The sequence below is a fragment of the Schistocerca gregaria genome, chromosome X, assembly GCF_023897955.1.
Source record: "Schistocerca gregaria isolate iqSchGreg1 chromosome X, iqSchGreg1.2, whole genome shotgun sequence".
Classification (NCBI taxonomy): Eukaryota; Metazoa; Arthropoda; class Insecta; order Orthoptera; family Acrididae; genus Schistocerca; species Schistocerca gregaria.
In genome coordinates, this window is record NC_064931.1 from 358,346,844 (window position 1) to 358,374,267 (window position 27,424).

General features: G+C 41.9%; 1 protein-coding gene across 1 annotated transcript in view; it reads right to left on the bottom strand.

Annotated features, from left to right (window-relative positions):
- Positions 1–27,424, bottom strand: part of LOC126298992 (melanopsin-like) — a 179,194-nt gene that overhangs the window by 64,395 nt on the left and 87,375 nt on the right. The gene's annotated exons all lie outside the window — the stretch shown is intronic.

A 27,424-nucleotide genomic window follows, 5' to 3' on the forward strand; every position in this document is an offset into this window, starting at 1 on the left:
TGAAAGTATTTGTATGGAGTGTAGCCTAGTATGGAAGTGAAACATGGAAGATAAATAGTTTGGACAAGAAGAGAATAGAAGTTTTCGAAATGTGGTGCTACAGGAGAATGCTGAAGATTAGATGGGTAGATCGCATAACTAATGAGGAAGTATTGAATAGGATTGGGGAGAAGAGAAGTTTGTGACACAACTTGACCAGAAGAAGGGATCGGTTGGTAGGACATGTTCTGAGGCATCAAGGGATCACCAATTTAGTATTGGAGGGCAGTGTGGAGGGTAAAAATAGTAGACGGAGACCAAGAGATTAATACACTAAGCAGATTCAGAAGGATGTAGGTTGCAGTAGGTACTGGGAGATGAAGAAGCTTGCACAGGATAGAGTAGCATGGAGAGCTGCATCAAACCAGTGTCAGGACTGAAGACCACAACAACAACATAAAGCTCAGGCGGCGGAGAACCGGTGAAAACTCTCACTTCTCCAAATTTGCTAAACTGAGGATTATTCGACATAACTGCAAATTTTATTGCCTCGTAAATAACTGATTAACACTTTTGACGTATTCGGAATTTCATTTATGCTTTTATACTGACAAGTTAATTAGATAACACGAAATTCAGCAGAGGTTTCAGGAACATGTTATAAAATATTTATGTTGACAACAACACCCAGAACACAATGCTCTAGTCAAAATACGTGCACTGCTTACCAAACAGTTTGGAAAACCATATCTGCGTTTTTAAGCATCAATACTCTAATATTCGATTCATGTACAAAACAGGTTAGTAGGTATACTAAACTTCACGCCTACTGTAAATCCTGCTTAACATCTGTAACCGAAACTAATATTGTAAGCAACCAGTTGACGTTGGATTAATTCCAAAGACCCCAAGCATTTCTGAAGCAAAATGTACTTGTAACGTGGACGTACTTGAGGTCAGACGTTTTTGAACTTTGCTCTGTAACAATACTGCTCAATACTAGCACGTGTGTTGCAGTGTACAAGCTGGGTAGTGGATATGCTATCAGGTGATAAATTGAAATGTCTCCCAGTAAAAAGGTATTTTTATTTTACTGAACAACAACAGAGACAACTCAGTTAAGGAGATTTCAGCAGAATCAAAGCACCTGGAAAACACAACACAACTTAAAGAAGACGACGTTTCGAAAGAAAAGTACAAAACTTTTTAACATTCATGTAGGCTCACAGCCATCGTATATTATCGTTATGCATGTCTCAAATCAAATGCGGGCACACACGATACACAGAGGAACACGCTGAGAGAAACTTACAACTCTCACAGATTTTTCAAAGAGGAATACCACTTTACAACTTTCTTCTCTCCCACACACAAATCACTCTCAGACAGGCACATAAGAATGTGAAAATAAACATAGTGGACTCACAAATATTCTATTTATGTACAAAACAGGTTAGTAGGTATACTAAACTTCACGCCTACTGTAAATCCTGCTTAACATCTGTAACCGATGTGGTCAATATTCAGGAACGTAAGCTGAACGATCATTCGAAGCAAAAACGTCCGGTAATTTGGGCTCTAAGACTCGTATCTCAAGAGCTATGACCCCTTGTTCATCTTCTAGACTGAGAAAAAAACTCTCCTAGAGTAAGCTCTCTGTTTTCCATCTTTTGCGAAAAAACTGTAGTAAACGTGGACTCTTAAAGTGCATATGTTAAGAGCTATGAGCGCTTGTTGGTCTTCAGTCCTGTGGAACACACTTCTCATACTGCAAAAGTGATCATAGCTCTTCGGGTATGCATTTTATATCTCATGTTCACTAGACTTTTTTGTTTTTGTTTTTTGTTTCGTGCATGTCACATTTCGGAACACTGACCATTCCTTCTCGGACATCCTATATGTTACTAACTGATGGTTAAGTCCTTGGTTCGTTTCCTCCATGTACTTCAGTTTCATATTTAGATGAAGTCACCAACTTACAATGCTGATCGAAAATAATATCGATATTTTTTTCCGAATTACGGTATTTCAATTAATCTACTACATAGTAACAGCATTTGTATGAGATGGAAAACTGCTGTTTGTGTATGACAAATCGATTGGAAACTTTCCTCATGTCAGCACGTAGAAGGTGTCGCCACCGGCGCCAACATTGTGTGAATGCTCTGAAAAGCTAATCATTTGATATCACAGCATCTTCTTGCTGTCGGTTAAATTTCGCGACTGTAGCACGTCATCTTCGTGGTGTAGTAATTTTAATGGGCAGTAGTGTAGTTTCCGAGATCGCAATATGTTCAAATGCCAGACTTTATAAAGCTCACATCACCCTCAAAACAATCAGTCTCAGGAGAGCCATCAAACGAGAAACACCTCTGTCAGTATCCGTAACAATGTTATAAAGTCTGGGACCAGCTCGCATTCGCTCAACATCTATGTGGCATCTCGACAAGCCGCGGCCACTCTGAGTTCTATTAATAGATCGCGGCCTACATCTACAATGCTGACGATTATGGTATTGCCACACATTCAACTATAAAATGTTCATGAAAATCATATCCAGCATTTCTATGGAACTCTTTTGACTATGGATATATGAGCAGCAAGTATATGCCGTTTATCTGATGTAACTTTATAAAGCTGTGACTGTGTTAATTCCTCCGAACTGGTAAACGTCATTTGCCTCGGAAAGGTGTCGTGTTATGCTTATGATGTTTAATAAACTCGGTGACTCTCAGTAACTACAGTGCCTGACCGAGCAAGGTGGCGCAGTGGTTAGCGTCCGGAACTCGCATTCAAGAGGAGGTCGGTTCAAATCGGAGTCTGGTCATCAAGATTTGGGTTTTCCGTGATCTCCCTAAATCATTCCATGCCAATTACGAGTTGGTTCCCTTGCAAGGGCATAGCCGATTACCTTCACCACCATTGAATAAGCTTTTGCTCCATCCTTAATGACCTGCATATCGACGGGATGGCCTCGCGCAGTGGCCGCACTGTTTGAGGCGCCATGTCGCATACGGCGGGGCCGTCCCGCCAGAGGTTCGCGTCCTCCCTCGGGCATAGGTGTGTGTGTTATTCTTAGCATAAGTTAATTTATGTAGTGTGGAAGTCTAGGGACTAATGACTTAAGTAGTTTGTTCCCTTAGGAATTAACACACAGTCCAACATTCATTCGAACGGGATGATAAATCCTAGTCTTCCTTCCTGCATAACTTCTTTCCTGTGTGCTCACTTTATACAGTCACTTTGTTCTGCTATCATTGTGTGTACAGAAACCTGTGACTTTCTGCAGTGATTATGTTATTAATGCTACGACTGGATATAGTGTAGTGAATATATGGAGGTAACTGCTAGCATAAAAATATGTAATGCGTAACTGGTTTTGGCCATTGTTATGTTTGAGGTGGTAATAAATCGGGATGAAAACCACGTTACTTGAGATTCTGGGTAGAATACATCATATTCATAGTTCCTAGAAATCAAGTTATTCGTACATTTATTCTACAAGACTTTGATCATCGAGACTCCGAAGTCTTAATGGATAATCCAGGTAGGCACCGTCCCATGACTTATTGACAATCGGAATATTTGCTCAACATATCTACAGTAGAAGGGAACTGAGTTAGGGGTTTCTTGAGAGTTATTTAATTTATCGACTGTTAACTAAAACACAGGTGCCGTGCCTAGGGACTGAGTTCTCGTTCGCCTTCACCAAGGTCAACCAGTGAGTGAAGATTTTCATTCCACCACAGGCCTTGAAATCAGTCCTTCGGCAATATTGAGTCTACAGGTAGCTGTCTTGTCATTTGTATAGATTATTAAATGACATGGGTAACAGTAATCATCCTTTCGTCGGCTAATATATTCAGATACGTGATGTCAGGTTTTCCTTATAAACACGTTGCTGATTCCTAATTTGTGTTCTAAAATAGCGTTTGGAAATCAGTACAAGCTATCGACGTTGTTCCTAATGACAAAATAGTAATGTCAGCATTTTACAGCAAGCTCAAAGTGGCACCATCTCATCGAAATGTACGAAATTTATTGTTTAATCCTATTAATTGTATTTTCACATTCAAAATGGATAGACCTGTGACGAAATGCAGAAAACCGCTTCCCGACAGACATCTTTTCTCGTAAATTAACTTTCCTTCAGAAAATTTCTCCTGCTGCAGGCTTAAGCGTGAAAGCACAACACTGTATTTCAATTTGCGGACTAAGGCTTGCCAAATGGACACTGATTTCTGCCTCCTCTTTCTGAGCTATGGACAGTGTTATAGAAATATTCATATATATCTTTTCATTTTTTTTAAAATTGTGCATTTTATAACTAATTTAAAAGAGTTTCCGTACATGTTAAAAATTTTTTGGAATAATAAAGTGTGTATGCTGAAGAACTATCTAGGAAAGAAAAAAAAATATTGACTGCCAGACTCGAGGTAATCGTTATGAAAGAAAAAGAAAAATTCTGAATTCTTATGACGAAATTTCCCACCGACCCATTAATCACTTTCATTACTTGTGTGTATATAGTAATAACTCGAGGAAAGTAGAAGCTACTCATTCACTAACATTACTTAAGACTTTTCGGTGAAAGTTACGTACGTCGTATCGTGCTGTGACTGTTGAAACGTCAAAACACATTCTGCCCAAGGGAGAAATGTTAGAGGAAACGTAAGATAAACTTTCAGCACGTAAGGCGGTTTTAACTTTAATGTAAGAAAGGGAATGACATATCTGTGAGTGATCTCAAACACGAAGTAGCTAATCAATAAGGAATTCATACACAGAAAAGAATTTTCAAATTGAATCTGTGCATATTTCCTGTTTTCACGGAAATCTTAACATTCGACCTGAGGTAAAAATCTGTTTGGAATATAGAACAAAATATTTTTTCTCCCTTTTCTTGAGACAGCCTAACAACTTAATATTCATCGGTTAGCGTGGTTGACTAAAATTTAATTTTCTCGGACAGCAACTTACATTTCGTTTATCAACTTAAGCATCCGTTTCTCTGCTAAGTCCATGGCAGAGGTGGCTGACTGCCGTACAGTGTGTAACTGTCATGTATCACTTACCTAATCCATTTGCGGCCATCAGGACACCGACGCCCTTCCAAAATGGTCCGGTCTGTTAGTCTTGGGATACGCCCATCAGATAATGAAACTATCTATTGATTCTCACTATAACCGGGTCACAGATAAAGCTACCATTGAACTTTTCACTAGTACACAAATTATTACATAATTCAGAGTGACCAGCAACATAGGAACTTAATATATAAACTCACTCCTCTCCTTACAGACACACACACATTTCATACTCATCGGTTTGCGAGGTCGACTAAAATTTAATTTTTCTCGGTTACGTAGTCTACACGAACTTTATCTCCTGCAAGGAGCATAACGAAGTGTTATTGGTCAGTGACTCACAGAATCTGTGAGAATAATACAGTCACAAATTCGCCAGTAACAATTACTGCATCTTAGTAGATTGGTGAAGGTAAAAGAAGAGCCTTGGCGTGAAGACGAATATGCCAGTTTGGCGCTATGTGGTCATATCATTGACTCCAATTATCGTATAATTTCCCATTTATACTATTTATACTGCAACGCCACTCCGATTCTATGCGGCCGACCGTCATCCTCGACGACCGATGTGGTAATTAATGTGATGCCCCGCTATTTCTCTGCAATTCATTGAAATGACGGACAGAGTATTACGTGGAATAGATAACACAGAGCGTCTCAGATTTTAGAGTGTTATGTCGACGATCATCAGGGATTTTCAAGCATGTTGCGATTCGTTTTATCTAATCAGAAGAAGTAATACTAACGCAATAAAATAATTGCTTATGCGTTTGAAACCGAACGATTTAATTTTAACCCAGAAACTGAAAGGCATCGTCTGAATCACTCTATAAACAGCCTGTTTATGCGACTGCTGTGTCAGTACTTCACAGAAACGAAATTAAAAATTTCTTGGGAAAAAGTTGATGAAGAGCTCTTGACGAAACATCGCAGAGAAATACAGTTCACCGTGAAGTTCCTGACTTATCAGTATATCTGCAACCCTCCAGAGGTGTGCTGCATGGAGCCTAAACCAAGCTCTTAACCGATTCATTTGAGAAGCCTTTATCTCTTCAAAAACGTGTCGCCTACTTTTAGTACAGAAATTATACAGGTGGATGTAGGCTATAAACTGGGTAGTTTAAGGAGTGGAACCAATGGCCTTCATCGGAAAAGACCACAGCAGAACTAAAATTTCAATAGACAACACTACCCTCGAGCAGGTATCAACATTCAAACATCTAGGGTGCAATCTCATATCACAGATGAAATTATGTTTTTAATGAGCAAAAGCAGCAAGGCATGTGTCTGAAAACAGCTTAACGAACAACTACCATCCGTATCGGTGAGCGTGCGCTATCTTAGGAAACAAGTACAATTGTCTCTGCTATGGATCTTTGCACTGTTCATAGTTGATCACTGTTGTCGAAGACAGAGCATTATTCGTTACATGAACTTATACACACCAGCAAGATGTGCCCGGAAAGCCAATATCAAGTGGAGGCAGGAGTTTCGCAATAGAAGGCGCCTTAACGTGAAAAAAAACAAAAAAAACTTAACGTTGTTAACTGAGACGCACAAGAATTTGCGTCGTTCAAGCAACAGATTGTTGGTTATAGAAAAAGACTGTTTGCACAGTAAAATTACAGAACATGGTGATGGGTAGTGTGGGTGAAGATTAAACAGTAATTGCCCGACCGGCTGCCCGTGAAATATACACTTTGGAGAATACAGTGTGGAAAATACTGTTGGTGCAGCTATTACATCGTTGTCACAAACAACATGTGTAAGCAATGCTACTAAATGAATTTGAGCACAGAGTTCATATTTGTAGATTAATCCTGGAGTGCAGAATTTCCTACAGTTTACACTGCTCATGCGTGTGGGCGTTCTCATAAGCGCAAAACCTATTACGTCTCCAAACACTGATATCAATTGATCCAATATTATTTGTAAGTGGATTACTATGGTATGTAAAAAGGACAAATGATTTTGTTATTATGTGTAAAATATAGTAATTATGCAGTACTAATTGCACTATTGAGTCCAAACTTTTCTTTTAGTGCAATATGATTAAAATTAGCTAGTCTAAGATAAAACGAATTAGGAAATATAGCTGGGAAATATTCATTTACATTCACTTATTAAGTAGACAATGGAGAAGAAAATTAAAAACAGAAAAATAAGAATAATAGAGAAAATCCTGAAGTAACTCAATAACCATAACTCATCACGAAGTCCTGTTGAGCTCCTCAAAAGTGGAAAGCAGGAATTAAACTTTAAAACAGTTCATTTAGCATTGATTTCACCCCACGGGTGTTTCAGAAACAAATTTATAGTCTTTCGGAGCGTACTTCTCATACCAAAATAAAGTCCATCATTCTTTAATTGTTATGAAAATTTAAGATAAGCATGTTCAAGTTTGCAGTCAGAATCGGACAACAGGTGTCTGAACGGAAAACATTGGCAATGGGATTAGATAGGGATGTTGTCTCTAATCATTTTTATTCAGCATGTATATAAACAAAATCGACAGTGACTGGGGAAGAAATCTGCGTAGCAGACTCAAGATAGAGAGCGAAACTGACGTATACACACTACTGTTTGGAGACTACGAGATACGTTTTGCAGAATCCGTGGACGATCTACAGAGGTCAGTGAATAATAAAAACAAAGATATGGACTTCATCGGAAAAGACCACATCAGTACCAAAATTTCGATAGACAACATAATTCTTGAGCAAACTATCAACATGCAATTACCTAGAGTACAACCTCATCTACATTCGAGAAAACGAAATGCAGTACAAAATCACAAACCTCACAAAAGTTACAGGACTAATAAATAACATCCTTAGCGTATTAGCTGTCCATCGTCACACGAGAGTGAAGCTGCACAACACTCTAGTCTGTATGGCAGCGAAGGTTGAACACTCTGTAGAGATAATGGACGCAGTCTAATGAGCTTCGAGATATGGTTCATATGCAGCTGGCTGCATACGTATGTGACGGTAACAGTTCTGCTGATATCTTTAAGGATCTAAAAGCAAACCATTATAGCAAATTCATTTAAGACCGGCTGGATCCCCTGAAAAAGCATCAAATAACGAAGCGCGAGGTACAGGAGATGCTGGAGGACCAGCAAGTAGATAGATTGAGACTGCAACTCGCCACTCGTACACACATCCATTCGTACAATCGCGAAGTTTATGGAATATATCGGAGATTATATAGGATCTCATAATAAAATTATCTGTGGCTTCGTCTATCAAAATTACGATAACGCCAAGGATAAATAAAACACCGTGTCAAAAAGTGTAGTCGAGTCAGAAAATATTCCCCGTTGTATATAAAATGTCGTTGTCACTTGGACAACATCCCGCACATAAGAAAACTATATTATGCATATACATTGACATAATGCTGTAAGCTAGTGTGACATCATTTAACACACATACGAGATATATTTATTATCCAAATTCGACACTACCACACGTTTCGTATTATCGTGAAATAGGGGAGATAGTGCCACAGACATGATACGTGAATTGGAGTGGCAATCATTAAAACAAAGACGTTTTTCGTTGCTTCGGAATCTTCTCATGAAATTTCAATCACCAGTTTTCCCCTCTCACTGCGAAAATTTTCTGTTGGCACCCACCTACAAAGGGAGAAATGATCATCACGATAAAATAGGAGAAATCAGGGCTCGCACAGAAAAATTTAACTGCTCGTTTTTCTCGCGCGCCGTTCGAGAGTTGAAGGGTAGGGAGACAACTTGAAGGTGGTTCATTGAAACCTCTGCCAGGCTCTTAATTGTGAATAGCAGAGTAATCACGTAGATGCAGATACCAAATTTTGTTCTCCTTAATATGTGACTTGGGAAAATGGACAAATCTCGAAACTAGTTCACCTATAAATAAATAGCAGCTTTGGTGTTAAATATCAGTACCTGAGAGCTGCAAGACACTATATACTCAATGCGTTTATAAATTTACTTACTTTGATAAATGACCCAACTTCCGTAAAAAGTGACGAGATGGTCTTTCTGTCACAAGAAGAGCTTTTGTTGAACATAGAATATATAATCTAAATTTACATCTACGTATATACTTTGCAAACCACTGAACACTGAATGCCGGTGGGTAGAGCAAAATGGATGAACTAAAAGCTGTAGTCAATGAAGCATTGCTGCACACATACGTTCGCTAATCGGAATGATGAAGTAATGGAAATACTGTTGTTATTAGGACATATGGCAGCAAACATGAAAGGTTCACCTATGTACAAGAAAGGGGATATTTTTTCGCTGAAACCATTACTCCTTTAGTAAATATTTTTATATGTGCGTCTGACAGAGATGATGACATTTTGGAAAATATATCAGTAGCACTTACAAGGCGACGCTAAGGAAGTTCAGCCTGGGAGTAACTCCCATGGTGTGAAGGGAGAAACGATGGCCTTAGGTGACTTGGAAGGCATGTGATGGTGGCGACTAAGTGCTGATCCAATAGTGCACACTTGTTGCAGATTCAGGAAAAACAGCTTCCACGTTTTAACAAAACGTTACAACAAAACTGAACACATGATACAGACGGCGGCGATGAGACAGATTCATTGCAACATTGATCATAATTTATTTTATTACGGAAGTTAACAATGTTTATGATTAGGGAAAACGAAAAAGTAAACTAAAAGACACAGAACTATCACATCATATGAAGTATCAAAAGAAAGTTGAAGAAATCAGTAAGCACCACAAAACTCTCATCTTAAAAACCTTACTTCTGTCAAAAGTTACATCAAGTTTTATAACGTTGTCAGGACGCAAAAGCACCTTAGCTCTGAGTTCTACGCAGCTACACAGAATGTAAAGGCAACATGGGATACACTCCTCTTTTATTAATCATCCCCGATGATAAGTCTCTTAGGCTGAAGTTTATTTATTAGTTTGTTTATTAATCCTACATATCCCCATCAGTGGAATTCTATTTAATTAATAAAAGGCATACACCATGAAACATCTTAAGTCACAAATGAACAGAGGTCGGAAGAAAATTATTTTCACTTTTAATCTTCAAAGTTTATTTAACGTAGTTCTCTTGCGTAACAAAACGCACTTGTGAGTGTGATTTGTAGTCCACTAACACCTTCTCTCATTTTATATTATTTACCTCTTGAGAGATGGACAAATCATAAATCTTGAAAGATGATTATTATTAAACTTCGATAAATGGTATTTGACGTTACATAGAAAATATAAGGGCGCGAGTCAGTGCACGTATCTTCTTTTGACAATGGTCTCCCTTTAGCGGCAGTCACTCTGGCGAATCAGTACTGTACATGAGCGGTGAGAAGGCTGCGCCACTTAACATTTTCCCTTTTGCCGAGTGCATAACCTTGAACTTAGCGTAATTCGACGGAGTTCAGACTATTACTTTAACGTTCTCAAGAACACATAATATTCGGAAAGCCGTTTCAGAGACTGATTGTGGAATGTTTATATGTGCTGTACCTTGTAAAATGTGGAATCGTTACGAAGCAGACTTGACCAAGTGACCAATAGGAACACTATTTTCTTATACTTTACAAATATTAAAGTTACTCAGCTGAAAAGCAAGCTTAAATGTTAACAGTACAAGCCAAATGACTTTGCTTTATTCTGCCTTTAGCACGTCACACACTTCCCTAACAATGTCTAAACTCATCCAGTATTAACAGCTAAAACACGACACTATTCCAACCATAAATCTTATAATTAATCCAGCGCACCTTCCCACGAAATAACTGAATCACACAAGGACGTTTCTCCTACGAACCGACGTAATACTTTCAACTCTTTATTATACCTTCTACCACCTTCATCACACTTTTAAACCGCGAAGCGTCTGCGCATAACCGCTGCCCTTGCAGGCGGTCAACAATGACTCTCTTCCCCACACCAAGACGGCGCATGACGACTATCGCTGGGTCACTGAAGCCATTGTACATCAAGACAATTATGTCTCCATCGAAAAGGCGCTTAGTTTAGAAATTTCCAGAAGCCAGCGATAAGTAAAGAGTACAGTATCGACACGTAATAACATCAAACATATAATCGCATACCAACAAACCACTAACCAGTTGTTCCCACATGAGTTATTATACAAACAATAGAGTAAAAGTAACAGCCATACTTCACATTCTCTTGTCCCTACACCGAAAATTTACAGCCGATTACATTTCAGTTAATATACGTAACAAGTAAGCAGTCAACAGATATAGAAATTAAATTTATAGAACAAAAAAGAAAATCAAAATCGCTTCTACATCAATGAAACCTCAATAGCATGCAACGTAATCCAGTCGTTAATGTTTCGTATTAAGCAGCATACATTTCTTTCTCTTCAGCTCAGAATCACTGAAAATACCTTTTGACCGTCATCATGAATGAGTTTTCACCTCCCTCAATCATATTTCCATGAACTCAAGACGTTATGATATCTGAACTCTCCTTTGTTTACATACATTGATCAGCCTACACAAAGGAAATGTAAATATATGTATAACGTCTGCTCAGTACATACAGGGTGGTCCATCTGAAGTTTCAGCTGAGATTATCTCGAAAACTATACATCGGGTAAAAATAGTGGGTGAGCCAAGTTCGTAAGCTGAAAGGGGAACATCAAATGATACTGATCTTAAATGTAAACACCCATTTTTATTGCAGATTCGGATTCTCCATAGCATAGTAATCAAGTTTTGCCTGGAATATTTTTTAAACCATTGACAGATGGCGCTGAAATCGAGAAAATAGTAAAATTTGGGAAGAACTCTGTTTTATTTAGAATTATCAGAGAAAGATGCATCACATCGATAAAAAATGCGCACCAATTGTTTCGTTACACCAAATTAGGCTTTTTTGTACAAAATGTATTGTATCCTAAGTTTAGCGTTACCCAGGAACAACTACATGAACGTAGTAGAATGATGTTCCCATGGGGTGCTTCATTAGTGTCCGTCCCCTTGTCTCTCACATTTTGGGGTGCTTCATTAGTGCTAGTCCCTTTGCCTATCAGAATATGGGATGCTTAATTAATGAAACTGGCCACGAAGAAATTGTTCAAAATTATCACCATTTGCTTCAATACACAAAGTCAATCGTCTGCTAAAGTTGTGCACAGTTTTGAGCAGCACATCCAGTGGTGTGGCCGCACACGCTCTTCGAATGCGTTGCTCCATATCGTTTCGGGTTGTGGGCTGCCTATCATAAACAATAATTTTAAATAACCCCACAAGAAAAAATCCGGAGACGTTAGGTCTGGTGAACGTGGAGGCCATTGAACTGGTCCGCCAAGCCCTATCCACCGAGCAGTGTGCCGTAAATTTAAAACGCTCCGCACATTTTTATCATAATGGTGAGCTGCTCCGTCCTGTTGGAACCCCATTCGTTGCCTAGTTTCTCAATCAACATCTTCCATTAGCTCCAACAAATCATCGTCGAGACGTTGTAAATAAGATTCCCCAGCAACATGTCGGTCAAAAAACTACGGTCCACACCAGGCCATTAAAGACCATTTGCGTTGATTGTCAACGGGTCTGTACTAGTATGGAATGACAGGGGACCAATAATGTCTATTTCATTCACCATTGTTTTTTAATGTGGCTTCATCAGTGAACACAACGTATCTAAAGAAATCATTGTCACCTCTTAACATTTCCGAAACCCATTGGCAGAAGTGCAAGCGTATTTGCATATCTGTCGGCGTACATGACTATGTCAGTGTGATATGATACGCATGACATTTATGTGCCTTCAAAATCCTCAAAACAATTGATTTCGGTGTTCCAGTTAATATCTGAATTGCACGACTACCAATTTCGGGATGTAATTGACCACAGGCGAGAACGGTAAGGGTAGGAGCGTCATTTTCATTGTATTCGAGACGACGAGGTTGACGTGCATGTATCCACTTCGAGCTCGTTGAGTACAATTTCGAATAATGTTTTCACTTGGATGTCGTCTGTTTGGGAAACCATCCGCATACAATTGCGCAGCTGCAGAGTAATTGCCATGGCATTCACTTAAAATTAACACCTTATGAATTTTCTCTGTAGGAGGATAGTGAGCCATGTTTCGCTAGAGAATAATTTACTTTCGTCAGTTGATGTTTACGGGTCACAATCTGAAAGTGAAGTCTGATCGAACTGCACCGACCTTTATACTGAGCCATAGTTCGCAGTTTGGCCTCAGTATCGCCACAGTTGGGTGAGTAATGCAATTGTGAAGAGTTCCCTAACGAGATTTTAATACCATCCCTTCATCAAAAACTATGGCGGGTAGGATACATTTTGTAAAAAAAAAAGGCTTAATTTAGAGTAATGAAAGAACTGGTGCTCATTTTGTATCGATTTGATGCGTCCTTACGGATCATTCTAAATAAATCGGAGTTCTTCACCAATTCAAATTTTTCTCGATTTCAGCGCCATCTGTCAATGGTATAAAAATATTTCAGACAAAACAAGATTACTTTTTTATGGAGAATCCGTATCTGCAATAAAAAATGGGTGTTTCCATTTAAGATTGAAAAGTAGCTTCGCCCCCCTTTGAGCTTACGAACTTGCCTTACCCAATATTTTACCCAATGTATAGTTTTCGAGGTAAGCTCATAAGAAACCTCAGATGGACCACACTGTATAAGGAATAAAAAAAGCTTTAGACCTCTATTAAACTAGAACCTAATAACTTACCAGCTGATTATCTAATATGGTGACCACTTACATCTGTGCCGGCCGCGGTGGTCTCGCGGTTCTAGGCGCGCAGTCCGGAACCGTGCGACTGCTACGGTCGCAGGTTCGAATCCTGCCTCGGGCATGGATGTGTGTGATGTCCTTAGGTTAGTTAGGTTTAAGTAGTTCTAAGTTCTAGGGGACTAATGACCACAGCAGTTGAGTCCCATAGTGCTCAGAGCCATTTGAACTTACATCTGTACATCAAATTGTACATCTCATGTGATAATAAAATTACCTGGAAACACATGCCATCAGATCTGAAGCACACTAACGGGAAAAAACCGCAACACCAAGAAAGAGTCGTACGACATAAAAGTTGGTAGTCGCGTTTGTACATCTGAAAGATGATGTCATCTCAAATTTCGTACTTGTCGCATAGGAGTAGTGCTAGTCACGCTGCTATGGGGATCCAAATCATGTGTGCTTTCTAAATACACGCTGTAATGGTCGTGAGCGTTCGTTATCTTTGAGATTGGACGTGGTGTGTTGATGTTATTCAAGAATGCCTTTAACACTGCAAAGACGCCCCTATGAGCCAGCATCTCTCAGAGTTCGAACGAGGTCGTGTTATAGGGCTAATAGAAGCTGGATGTCTCTCTGCGATATTGCAGGCAGGCTTGGCAGGGACCTAGTCACCGTACATGACTGCTGGCAGCGGTGGTCAGAAGAATGTACGATCGCAAGGAGACCAGGGTTAGGACGGGCACGTGCCACTACCGAGGGGCAAGATCATCGTGTACGGCGTGTGGCTCTGCCGCCTCGTACTCCATCTGCAGCAGCAATTTGAGCAGCAGCAGACACCACAGTAACACAATCGAATGTTAGAAATCGTTTACTTCAAGGACAGCTCCCTGCCAGACGCCGTGTCGTGTGCATTCCACCGACCCCATATCATCACCACTTGTGACTTCCGTGTTGTCAATCCGAGAGTTCACTGAAATACAGGGTGGAGGCATGTTGTGTTTTCTGATGAGAGCTGGTTCTGATTTGTTGACAGTTACGACAATATGTTGGTTATGAGGAGGCCAGCTGAGTGCCTGCAAACAACCTGTCTGCATGTGTCCACCGTGAACCTTGCGCTACCTCACCTACGCTGACTGCCACAGCTTTCATATCCTAGACGGCCTGAATGAATAGAGCTTTTAGCATATGAGACAAATATAGGCTGGCCATTGGCGTCTCATTATTCAACTCGGTGTCAGGCATGGACTACGATCCTGCATGCAGGTAGCCACTGAATGGATATTACGTGGAGGTGGAAGAAATTGCTACACAAATAAAACATTTTGAAATTAACACTGAGAGATAAATTCTTAAATCAGGACAGAAAAACGCAATCCTAACCGTGGGCAGCCTACACTGGTATAGAGACATCCACAAAATGAAATATAGAAATAGAATTTACCGACAGACACACAAATTTAATTGTGAACACTTCGGAGGGATCAAACTGACCCTGAGCGCTAGGGTTCGTCAGCAAAAGAGGTGGTGGCACAATTCGATGAGCTGTAGCGCATGGCTGGAGCTTCTCCTCTCCCTCAATATCGCTGAATATTTGCGATTACCAAACGACCGAAATGGCGATCTAATCCGATCATCATTAGACTGTGCACGTATTGACGAACCGTCAAGCTTTTCCGTCGCATGGCCTGGCGTACGTATGGAGAATAGGCCGTCATACGCGGAACGGCAGTTAGTGGACCTCCCAAGAAAACATTCCAGAATGGGCTGGAGTGGTGTTGCTTAGGGGTTCTGTTAGCTGGTCGGCAGCTAACATTACTGTGCCTGCAACTGAAAAAATAATTCCATTGCCAACATACTGGGTGGTCAAGCGGTTAGCTGTCACATGCTGGGCCATACAACTGGCCGCTTTCTGTTTGACCCAGAAGTTTCCTAACCGGGGGCAGCCTCGGCCGCTGAGACGGCGGGACGTTCTGTGGTCCTTCATGCCTCAAGACAACGGTGTGTGTGTGGTGCTCACCAGTGCTCAACCGTGATGTCATCAGCGCCCTTGCACATATTAAAAGAAACGAATCAGGAAAAAATTATTAAAACGCGATCATACACGTTAAGACAGCAGGAAATAATAAAACATACTATAAAAGGAAAACGACAAAGGAGCTAAAGGGAAGGCACAGGAAAATGTCACCGACCAACTACTTGCATAATATATGGGAAAGACAGTCACCCTGTGACTATATTTCAGTTTTCACCAAAAATCTTCGTAAAAACGTTGATCAACTCACAAAGCTTTCAAACTCTACTCACATTCGTTGCATTATTATCTAAAATAGAATGCAAATCCATTGGGAAATCAGCCGTGGCCCGCTGGTCGGAAAATAAAATGCAGTCTGACAAAATGTGGCACATAATGTTCTGCATGCCACAAACGCCTCCTTGGCCTCCTTGCCAGAGCAAGATGACATGCTTCATAGAGATGTGGCCTAGGCGAAGGCGAGTGAGGAGGACTTCGTCCCGTTGACATGACTCGAAGGAGGTACGCCACGGCCCAGTTGTGGACTTTACGACACGGAGCTTGCTGTCAGTCATCTCCAGCCACTCATCCTTCCACCGACGCAAGAATCTGGAGCTCAACAGCAACGTCATAGCACACAGGGGTGGCACACTGAAATATCTCAGGATCAAGTCACGCCTCGTTGGCTGCTAGAACCGCACTTTCGTTTCCCCCATATGCAAGGCAAAGAGGGTAACACTTCAAACACTGCGATGAGGAACACCATTCTCCTGCTCAAATCGATCTGACTCTGTGTGACCAACTCGGGTCCTAAAAATCGCTGAACAGGAAAGACATATAAAGATGGAGAGGTGACCACGAAAGCCCCATTGATGCAGTTGTGCGAGAGTACAGTGTCTCCCAGCAGTATCATACGCCTGAGTGATATTGAAGAATATGCTATTACAGTGATGTTTACATAACAAAGTCTGCCCAATACCCGCCTCTTGCAGAGTCAGGTCGTCGACTGTGGACTGAAAGCTCCAGAATCCACACTGAGAGTGGCTAAGGAGTTTCCTGGTCTCTAATGACCAGACTAGACGACGGTTAACTATTCGCTCCATGGTCTTTTTACACAACCTGTTGAGGCAATACTCCAATAACTACTGGGAAGTATTAAGTCCTTTCCTGGTTTGAGAAGAGGTTTGAGAATGGTCTGTATCCCCGGGTTGCGGAAGATACCTGTCCGCCATATGAGATTAAGACATTGTAGGAGGATTTCCTTCGACGCCGCTGGCAAATTCAGAAACATGTAGTACCGGATTTGGTCGTGACCAGGTGTCACGAGTCTCAGTCAACGCCGATTTAAGATCCCACATGGAGAAAGGGGAGTTGTAGGCCTCAGAACTATTGGATCTGAGTCCCTACTTTCAACTCTCTGTAGCTGCATGATAGAGACGAAACGCCAGATTCTGGTGTAGAGTGCTGTAGATTTTGCAAAATGTTTGGCCAGCATCTGAGCAATGTCTCCAGATGTTGTTTGTAGAAACCCCTGTTTCAGCACTGCTGCTATTGATAAACGACTGTGTTTACCAGAAATCCTCTGTATGGCCTCCCATAAAACTGTAGAAGAAGTGGAACTATTGATGAAATCCGGGAACACTTGCGATGACCTTTTCTTACTCTCCCTAACGACGTATTGAACCGTGGCCCACGCGACTTAAAAGGATTTAGGTTGTCTGCTGTTCGTCGGCACTTAAAATGTCTAAGTGACACAAAAATGTCTGGGATTGTTCAACAGCACTCATCTGTCCACCACGGAATAGGTCACCTCCTAAGTAGACCTGAGGACTTCAGGACAAACAGATCAGCAGCATTATGGATCACTCGTGTGATGTGGTCCATCAATTAGAGGTCACCATTGCAGTGTTTTAAAACTGCCAGCTGGCAGACATCATGAGCCCTCTAAAACCCGACCCCTAGGGCAAGTAGAGGTCGAGCCCTACAAGACAAGATGGACACTGAAGTCTCCCAGGACGAGAAATGATCAGGGGAGTGATTTCACAAGAGGTGTGAGAGCCTCAGAGTGTATCACATCTAGCAGAGTAAACACAGCAAGCAAACTGTAATCCTGTGATGCCCATGAATTTCAAATACAGCTGCTTGCAGGTCAGTAGCCAAGGGCAGAGCAGAGGAGTTGTTAACATTATTGGCAAACACCTTGACTCCTCCCTTTTCTCTTTTCCCCTTGCGGTACACTGTATAACTGTGCAGCATAGGGACGTCTGTATCTTTAAAATGTGTTTCTTGTAAACACAAGCACAAGCGCCGGGCCTGTGCTATCATTTCCAGTTCCTCCACATCAATCCTGAAAACACTGAAGTTCCACTACAGTATGGAACCCATTATAGCGATGAGGTTTTACTCTGTCTTTCCCATTCTCGCTGGAAACAGAGCGGGAGGTGTCACTTGAGAGACAGGCTGCTACCCTCAGGAAAACTTCGAAGTCAATACCAGCAAGGGCATGATCTTCTTAGGATCCATTAGACAACAGCAAGGGCGCATATTCTGCTGTCTTTGGAGCGGACCGCTTTCGTCATTTGGCCTTCGTCCCCAGATAGGATTTTGGGGCGACTGGCAAGGCTGATGGAAAAGAAACACTCTGGTGAATCTCTTCTGCTGGCGGCCATGAGAGTTTCCTGTCTACATTGACATTAAGTTCAGCAACATTCAATGTTTCAACTATAGGGACCAGCAGCGCAGGTTGAATGGCCTTAAATTCCTTCTTTGCTTCAGAGTATGGGATAAAGTGGGAGACTTTAATTTTCTGAATCTTCTTTTCTTCAGTGTAGACAGGACAATTCCTGCTAGAAACCGGATGGGCCTCAGAGCAGTTAACACACCTGAGTGGTGCAGTGCACTGGAAACCCTGATCGTATTCCATGCTACCAAATTGGCCACATGTAGCCCAACCATTACAACCCATAGCGGTGTGACCGAAATTGGATTTGTTACATACAGTCTTATCTTAAGGCAGAGAAATCCTGCAGCAATATAGCCACGCAACTTTGAAACATCTTGGAGGTCAGCCATCCATCCATTTTCCCATTCCCACTGTAGTTGTTTTATATCCATATCCATATGTTCTGGCCAGCGTGCAGCTCACTGGCGATGGGATATTCCCCAAGTAGCTTGGCATTCAACAGCTTCTGTACTTGGGGAGCCTTCCTAGTCTCCACCAAAACAGTACCTTCAGTGCTTTAGGGATATAAAACCTCTACAGTTTTTCAAAAGAACCGTCCACACGTTTCATAACGACAGAAACATTACCCACCTCATGATGTGGTCTGTTACTTTGATTACTGTTGTTGACTCTCAGAGGTGACCTAGGTGGACTAGCCGCATAGGGCTTTGGTTGGTAATGCTACCCAGTGGAACACCCAAATTGCTGGGAGTAGAAAAATCAGATTTAACCTTCATGGTGTTCCCACGAGCAGATAGGGAAGAAAGCCCACTCATACAGAACGTCATATGCCTGGGTAAGCCTTCTACAAGTGAGGTGTGGGAGGTTTCTCAGAGGTAGACCGCTAACAAATGTTCCACCTCAACAGTTATGTATTTCACCAGCACGCAGCAAACCTTCATATTGAGATTTTTTCTGTAGAGGTTTGTACCATCCTCAAGATCCGGGCAGTCAAGCCAAGATCCCCACCCCCTATGAGACACAACTTTCCACCACCGCGCCAAACAGTGGTCTCTGAAGCATGCCCAGAGCTTATGGTGACAGGAGATTGGTGGCGCTTACCAGTCCCCAGCTCAGGAATCCTGAGCTCGCCAAGCACGTATCCGAAAAGTGAACGCTGAGCCCCTGAGGACTCAGCACGAAGAAGACGCTCCATTTAAACCTGAATATTTGTAGCGGTCGCCGCCATTTTGAATCATTTATTAATTCCTCTCAGAATGATGCCGAAATCTGTTTACATGTTTCTGTTCTTTTGTATGTGGGGAACTATTATGAAAAGGTTTTTTCGTTTCTCTAATTATTAAGCTGCTTTAATTCGAAGTTGGATCTTAGATACTTTGCAATAAAATTTATGTGCAAATTATGGATAGAGATAGATATTCATTAATTACTTCTCGACTCATCCTTTGTTTCCGGCCTTGGGCGGTCGCCCACGTGCCCGTCACTGCACATGGCGTGCGTACGAGGGTTCGTAACGCCATTTCTTACAACCTACATCTGGAATTATCGGTGAAGGTGCGACTGCGTTTCACAACTGGCGCGATCAAGTGGTTATTCCGTGCACTCTGACTGTACATTTGTGCCTCAGTCTGGTAATTCGACCCGTTGGGCTGACATTCATGAAAAGTATTTCAGGGGGTGTTTTCGAACAGCATAAAGTTCGCCCACATGTTGTTGCTGTAACTCAGCATGTTCTACAGAGAGTCGACATGCTGACCTGGCCTGCTGTATCATTAGATCTGTCCCCGATCGAGGTCATATGGGAGGTCTCGGACAACTTCTCAGCATCACCCACAAACAGCAGCAGGCGTCCCTGTATTGACAGACCAAGTACAACAGGCATGGAAATTATTCTCAGAAACAGAAACTTGGCAACACACGCACTAATGCAGAATTGTTTTCAATATTCTGGTGGTTATATCGGTTATTAGTGTACCAATATTTCACATTTGCGGTGAGTTACCTCGCGGATAGATTGACTTGTGGTGTCCCTGTGCTAACCACTTAATTATGTTACATAAACAAATGTACCCACATCATTTATTTTTTGTTACATAGACAAATGTACCCACATCAATTAATTTTTGGAATCGCGATTTTTTCCGTCAGTGTACGTTAACTACAATAACATAAAGAAACAGATCCAACGTTGTTTATGTGTTTGTGAAATGCAAGACAGGCTAAGAATCATGTCTTTAAAGATGAAAAAAAATATTTTACCACAAACAAATACAAGTTGATGATTGGGATGGAAATGAAGTCCGATGCTTGTTGACAGAGCGTAGGGGAACGATGCGGGAGACCCGCACCGCCGTACTAGCCAAGGTCCTAATGGAGGTGATTTCCCGCTCCCTTCCTCTGACCAAAATGAGGATGAATGACGATGATGGAGACGACACAACAACACCCAGTCATCTCGAGGCAGGTGAAAATCCCTGACCCCGCCGGGAATCGAACCCGGGACCCCGTGCTCTGAAAGCGAGAACGCTAAGGCGGGTAACACAACGAACGTAGTTGCAAATAGCATGGCTCACTGACAGTCACTATATTTGCGTGGGCCACCAAAAACCGGATCTAGTAAGCAGATTCCACAATACGGTTTCTCTTTGGGCATGTAAAAACTTCAATGTCGATTCAGGAAGTGCGTTTCTAGCTGCTGGTTTTCAACTTCTACAATCGATTTTAGTTCCCATATAAACACAAAAACGGTTTTGAAACGTGCTTGGATCGTTGGGTTACGTCTTGTTTTCAAAATATGCAACTGCGTCGTGAATGAGATGCAGAAATATTGGACTGAGAATGAAACTGTCTACTTCTAATACGTAAGTGAACAGAAATAGCGATTGTTCTGATTCAATTAGAATTTCAATTATAATTAAATTCGACAAGGGCAGAAAATCCGCTTCAGCCCTTAACATGTAAACACGACAGTGAAAAACGATTTCCGACATTCCGTTTTCATCTTTTGGAAGGTGTGCTACATGTAAACGTAATGAGCATGCCGGGAAAGGAATGAAAGCACGCGCAGTGCCTAAAATTGCTGCATTTGTAAATGTTGCAACTACGAAATGCAAAAAGAAAGAACATTTCTCTTTTCACTATAACGACAGTCTACGTTGCTGCTGGCTTACCACGTATATAGTATACTGACGCATACCAACACGAAATTACTAAAAGAAAGTCACTCTTCGTTAAAATTTGACAGTTCTCTTATTCGTTAGAGCAACCTAGTTTTCTTGAGGCCGTACAACATGCATAAACGCATCGTCTCAACGTCCTTGCCAACTCGTTGCATCTCATCTTCCACTGCATAATATTTAGAACTTTGTTAACGTTCAAACAACAGTAAGTCACTTAATTTCTACCTATCCTCCTTTGTGAACGTTCAAACAACAGTAAGTCACTTAATTTCTACCTATCCTCCTTCGCGTCAGACCGCACACCTATGTTTGACCTTGGCCGTTCGCTCCTTTCTCATTGCACGTCTTGCTGTGTTTCTGTTCGTAAGTCGGCAGGCCATAACCTTCTTGCATATACACTCACTTTCAGAAACAGCACACCTTGAACGACTAGAGATAGGACGCTCGCATTCACAGGACATGTAAATTAGTATGTTCTACAGAAATGATTAGCATTTCCGTCACTTCGGTTCAATATGTATCATGTTCCCTTGTAGGCACAGTGCCCGTCATGGGACATGGTAACTTGTTCCACGTGTAAATGTATCGACGCATAGGCCTACAGTGCGCGATTGGCGTCCTGCGATTTACCTGTCTATGCTGCATTCACCAGGTTCCAAAGGTTACCTGCAGTGGCTGGCATTGGGTCAAAGCACTGCACCCGTCGTTTCACCATATCCGTCATGTTTTCGGTTTGCGGCCAGGGCAAAAGGCTGATATACTGAGACTCCAAGAAGGCACGTGTTCATCCAGTCCCATATAGAAGTGCATTGTCTTGCTGAAAATGCTGTCCGTGATCCTATGTCTAGTCGTTCCGGAGTTTTTTCTCAACATGAGTTTGTTTGCGGTGGTAATCATACTTTTTTTGTGTTTCCTCTTGACTCCCGCTGTTGCTTCCCTGTTCCGTTTTGCTCGAATCTTTGCCATCCCCGCTTCACCATCCCAATTATTGCGCTAGGCAGAAAACTACCAAATTTGCGTGGTAGCTATTGGATCGTCCTGCATACAACGTTATTTTCTTTACACCGCACTTGTAAATACTGATTCCTTCCTAATTATAAATGCTGTTTATCGCGTTTCTGGTAATATGGATGGCTGACAAGGAAATTTAAGCTCCCATCATTCGTGTTTTAAATTAGCATTTCTTCAGAAACATCTTCTAAAATTCAGAAAACGGCAGGTTTTGTACTTCCTGGGCCAAAGACAACATATCGTCAAGTTTCTCCTCTCTGTCTAATGATATCTGATATTCCTCTTCTAAATCTTATTTTTGTTCCATGACAGTATGATTCAACTTCTCTAAAAAATAATCTTCTTTACCGTGTCCCTGAATATTCCGTTTAAGATTGCCTTCTTCATCCACTGGCAATACTTATAAATCCGTACCAAAAATATTAGTATCCATTTCAGTACTATCGACATCTGTGCATTTGATAGTTGTTTTGGCATCTAAGATCTCGGTAGCTGGCACTCTGCTTCACACGCTTAAGTTCAGAACTATATGTTTAAATTAATAAGTCGGTGTCTAAAGTTGTTTCAAAACCTGATTCCCCAGGTAATGCACAGACTGTTGTATTAGTCGCATTTAGCGTATTTTCACATATGTCTTCATGTTTCTCTTCTTGTCTTCTTCAAATATCTTCGCCATCGCCTTATTGTGCTTCTGTTTGACCTTATCGACTACCTTTTCTCCCTTCTCTTCAAAGTCTGTATTTAATCTCACTTGACTTTTTTCAGACAATTTTAATATTCTTCCTTAAAGCCCTTTGTTAGTTCCCATATTTTAGAAAATATTTTGGGAAAAAAGCGATCGATTTTCCCAATTGTACTTCAAAACACAGTCTAGATCACCTAAAAGACTTCTCTTCTTCACCATTCCTTTTACTTCCTTTGTGGATTCTTTTTAACTTTTTTTCCAATTCTCTTTTGACCTTCGCTCATCGTGTTGAGTAGTGAGATCATATCGTATTGATTGCTACTCGTAGGGGACTGATATTCGGTTTTACTGTCAAGTGGGTCGCCTCCAGGTCGTCCCGTTTATGGGTCAATGGGCCCGAGGTTTCAGTTGCACTTAATTCCGCCGTCAATTCTATGTCTGTAGAGTCTTTCTTAGTCATGTCTTCGAACCCGTATTCTTTGAGCCCTGCATTATCGGATTCTTTCTCTTTATCGAGCTGACATATCTTATTACTGACTCCTGATTCCTTTGTAAGTAGGTAAGTAGGGTGTTTAGGTTTTTATGTTGGTAACGCCACGTAGGGCTCTGTATGAAAACCACTGAATGTGCTGTGTGCAGTCTGTGGCTGGTTTGCGTTGTTGGATTTTTTGCTATTGTAGTGTTGGGCAGTTGGATGTGGACAGCACGTAGCGTTGTGCAGTTGGAGGTGAGCCGAGAGCAGTTTTGGATGTGGGGAGAGAGATGGCAGAATTTTGAGAGCGGACCATTTGGACGTGTGTCCATCACAAAGAGTAAATTTGTAATACTGTATATCATGAACTGATATATGTATGATGGCTTTTGAATATTATTAAGGTAAATATATTGTTTGTTCTCTATCAAAATCTTTCATTTGATAACTATGCCTATCAGTATTTAGTGCCTTCAGTAGTTAGAATCTTTTATTTAGCTGGCAGTACTGGCGCTCGATGTATTGCAGTAGTTCCAGTAACGGATATTTTTGTGAGGTAAGTGATTCATGAAAGGTATAGGTTATTGTTAGTCAAGGCCATTCTTTTGTAGCGATTATTGAAAGTCAGATTGCGTTGCGCTAAAAACATTATGTTTCAGTTTAGTGTTGATCAGAATAAGGATAGAGAAATGTCTGAGTACGTCCAGTTCAGCTCAGCTGTTAGAAAATCAAATAACGTAAGAGGTTAACCAGCACAGCCATTCATTAATTTCTGAAGGGGGTGATTCACCCTTCCTGACGACATATTTACACTTAAAAGTCAAAAATACAAAACACAAGCCCAACTAACTTCCTCCACTTGAAATTCCCCACATGCCAAATAACTCAAAAGTTTTGTCTACATTATCAATTTCAAATTACGCGAAACTGGCTTTATTGCAACACCAGCGTTTGTTTTTGGGACTGTTGATTGCTGTGTTGTGGCGTAATGATGCAGATTGTTTCTTTCCGTATTGCTGAGACGGTCTAGAATCACTGTAGTCCAAGTTGCTGTAGACTTTCGTTTAACACACAATTCTGTTTGCGATGAGGCACTTTTATTTACTGTGTCCGTACACAGACTTGTAGCTCTATTGTTCATTCCCAATTATTGTGTCTCGACTTGCTATTCTTCACCAAAAACCACCAGTCCGCGCACGTACGCCAGTTGCAAATCTGTGTACCAAATTACTACTTTTCTCCAAAGAGCAAGTTTCCTTTCCCCTTTTGCCATATGTGAAACCCCAGATGTCATCTCGATTAATCTGACCATTTTTTTGGAGTTATCGGAGTGTTGTACTAGAGTTTGGGAGGTTTACGCAAAGAACACTCAATGTTACGAAGTGAACCTGACCAGGTGCATGACATGGGTAAGTACCTCTTATACTATACAAATATTAAAGTTCTTCAGTTGAAAATTGGAAAATATCACTCTGAAATAATGGCAGTACGTAACACACTTCCCTAACAATGCCTAAACTCATCCAGTGTTTGCAGTTAAGCTCTTTCCCCACTCAGTCTTAAATAACCATTGCTAAATTTTTCCCATATTATTTGAATAGGTAATCACTGATCATGGATACTTTTTCATTTGCATTTACTGTCAATTTGTTCCTTCAAGAAAAGTACTAATTTACAGACATGACACTATATGAAGCCTAAATCTCGTAATTTATCCCCTGCGCCTTTCCGAGAAGTAAATGAATTACTCAAGCACTTTTCGTCTACGAATGGACGTAACACTTCCAAATCTTAACTGTAAATTATACCAATTTCTTGTATCGTTTATCTGTGACGCGGCTGTGCGTGACCGCTCCTTGTGATGCTCTATAACGTGCTCAACAACGACTCCTTGAACACACCAAGACGACGTGTGATCACTAGCACTAGGGTATTTCCGCATTATACAGCAATACAGTGCTCCCTCCACAGAAAAGGCGCGCGCAGCTTCGAGAGTTCCAGAAGCCAGCGATAAGTAAAGACTACAGTATCAGTACGTCACAGCTCCAAGGATAGCAGTATTCCTTACAAATTTTGCAACTGTGAGAATAAACTCAGCAGTGAATTAGAAATATTTTTCTGCAGTTTACGATAATTCTTAAGCGTGGTTCACTTGGGCGTTTGTATTTCTGCGAATAATGAACTATATTACACGTCGTGGCTGGTGAAAGAACAGGGGTTCCGGAATTTAATTTTTTTATGAGTTTTAATAGTTCCTACTTTGAGAAACGGACACAGCGCACATTGGGCACTTGCAGTTGCACTGAAAATACACTCCTGGATATTGAAACAAGAACACGGTGAATTCATTGTCCCAGGAAGGGGAAACTTTATTGACGCATTCCTGGGGTCAGATACATCACATTATCACACTGACAGAACCACAGGCACATAGACACAGGCAACAGAGCATGCACAATGTCGGCACTAGTACAGTACCTTTCGCAGCAATGTAGGCTGCTATTCTCCCATGGAGACGATCGTAGAGATGCTGGATGTAGTCCTGTGGAACGGCTTGTCATGCCATTTCCACCTGGCGCCTCAGTTGGACCAGCGTTCGTGCTGGACGTGCAGACCGCGTGAGACGACGCTTCATCCAGTCCCAAACATGCTCAATCGGGGACAGATCCGGAGATCTTGCTGGCCAGGGTAGCTGACTTACACGTTCTAGAGAACGTTGGGTGGCACGGGATACATGCGGACGAGCGTTGCCCTGTTGGAACAGCAAGTTCCCTTGCCGGTCTAGGAATGGTAGAACGATGGGTTCGATGACGGTTTGGATGTACCGTGCACTATTCAGTGTCCCCTCGACGATCACCAGAGGTGTACGGCCAGTGTAGGAGATCGCTCCCCACACCATGATGCCGGGTGTTGGCCCTGTGTGCCTCGGTCGTATGCAGTCCTGATTGTGGCGCTCACCTGCACGGCGCCAAACACGCATACGACCATCATTGGCACCAAGGCAGAAGCGACTCTCATCGCTGAAGACGTCATGTCTCCATTCGTCCCTCCATTCACGCCTGTCGCGACACCACTGGAGGCGGGCTGCACGATGTTAGGGCGTGAGCGGAAGACGGCCTAACGGTGTGCGGGACCGTAGCCCAGCTTTATGGAGACGGTTGCGAATGGTCCTCGCCGATACCCCAGGAACAACAGTGTCCCTAATTTGCTGGGAAGTGGCGGTGCGGTCCCCTACGGCACTGCGTAGGATCCTACGGTCTTGGCGTGCATCCGTGCGTCGCTGCGGTCCGGTCCCAGGTCGACGGGCACGTGCACCTTCCGCCGACCACTGGCGACAACATCGATGTACTGTGGAGACCTCACGCCCCACGTGTTGAGCAATTCGGCGGTACGTCCACCCGGCCTCCCGCATGCCCACTATACGCCCTCGCTCAAAGTCCGTCAACTGCACATACGGTTCACGTCCACGCTGTCGCAGCATGCTACCAGTGTTAAAGACTGCGATGGAGCTCCGTATGCCACGGCAAACTGGCTGACACTGACGGCGGCGGTGCACAAATGCTGCGCAGCTAGCGCCATTCGGCTGCCAACACCGCGGTTCC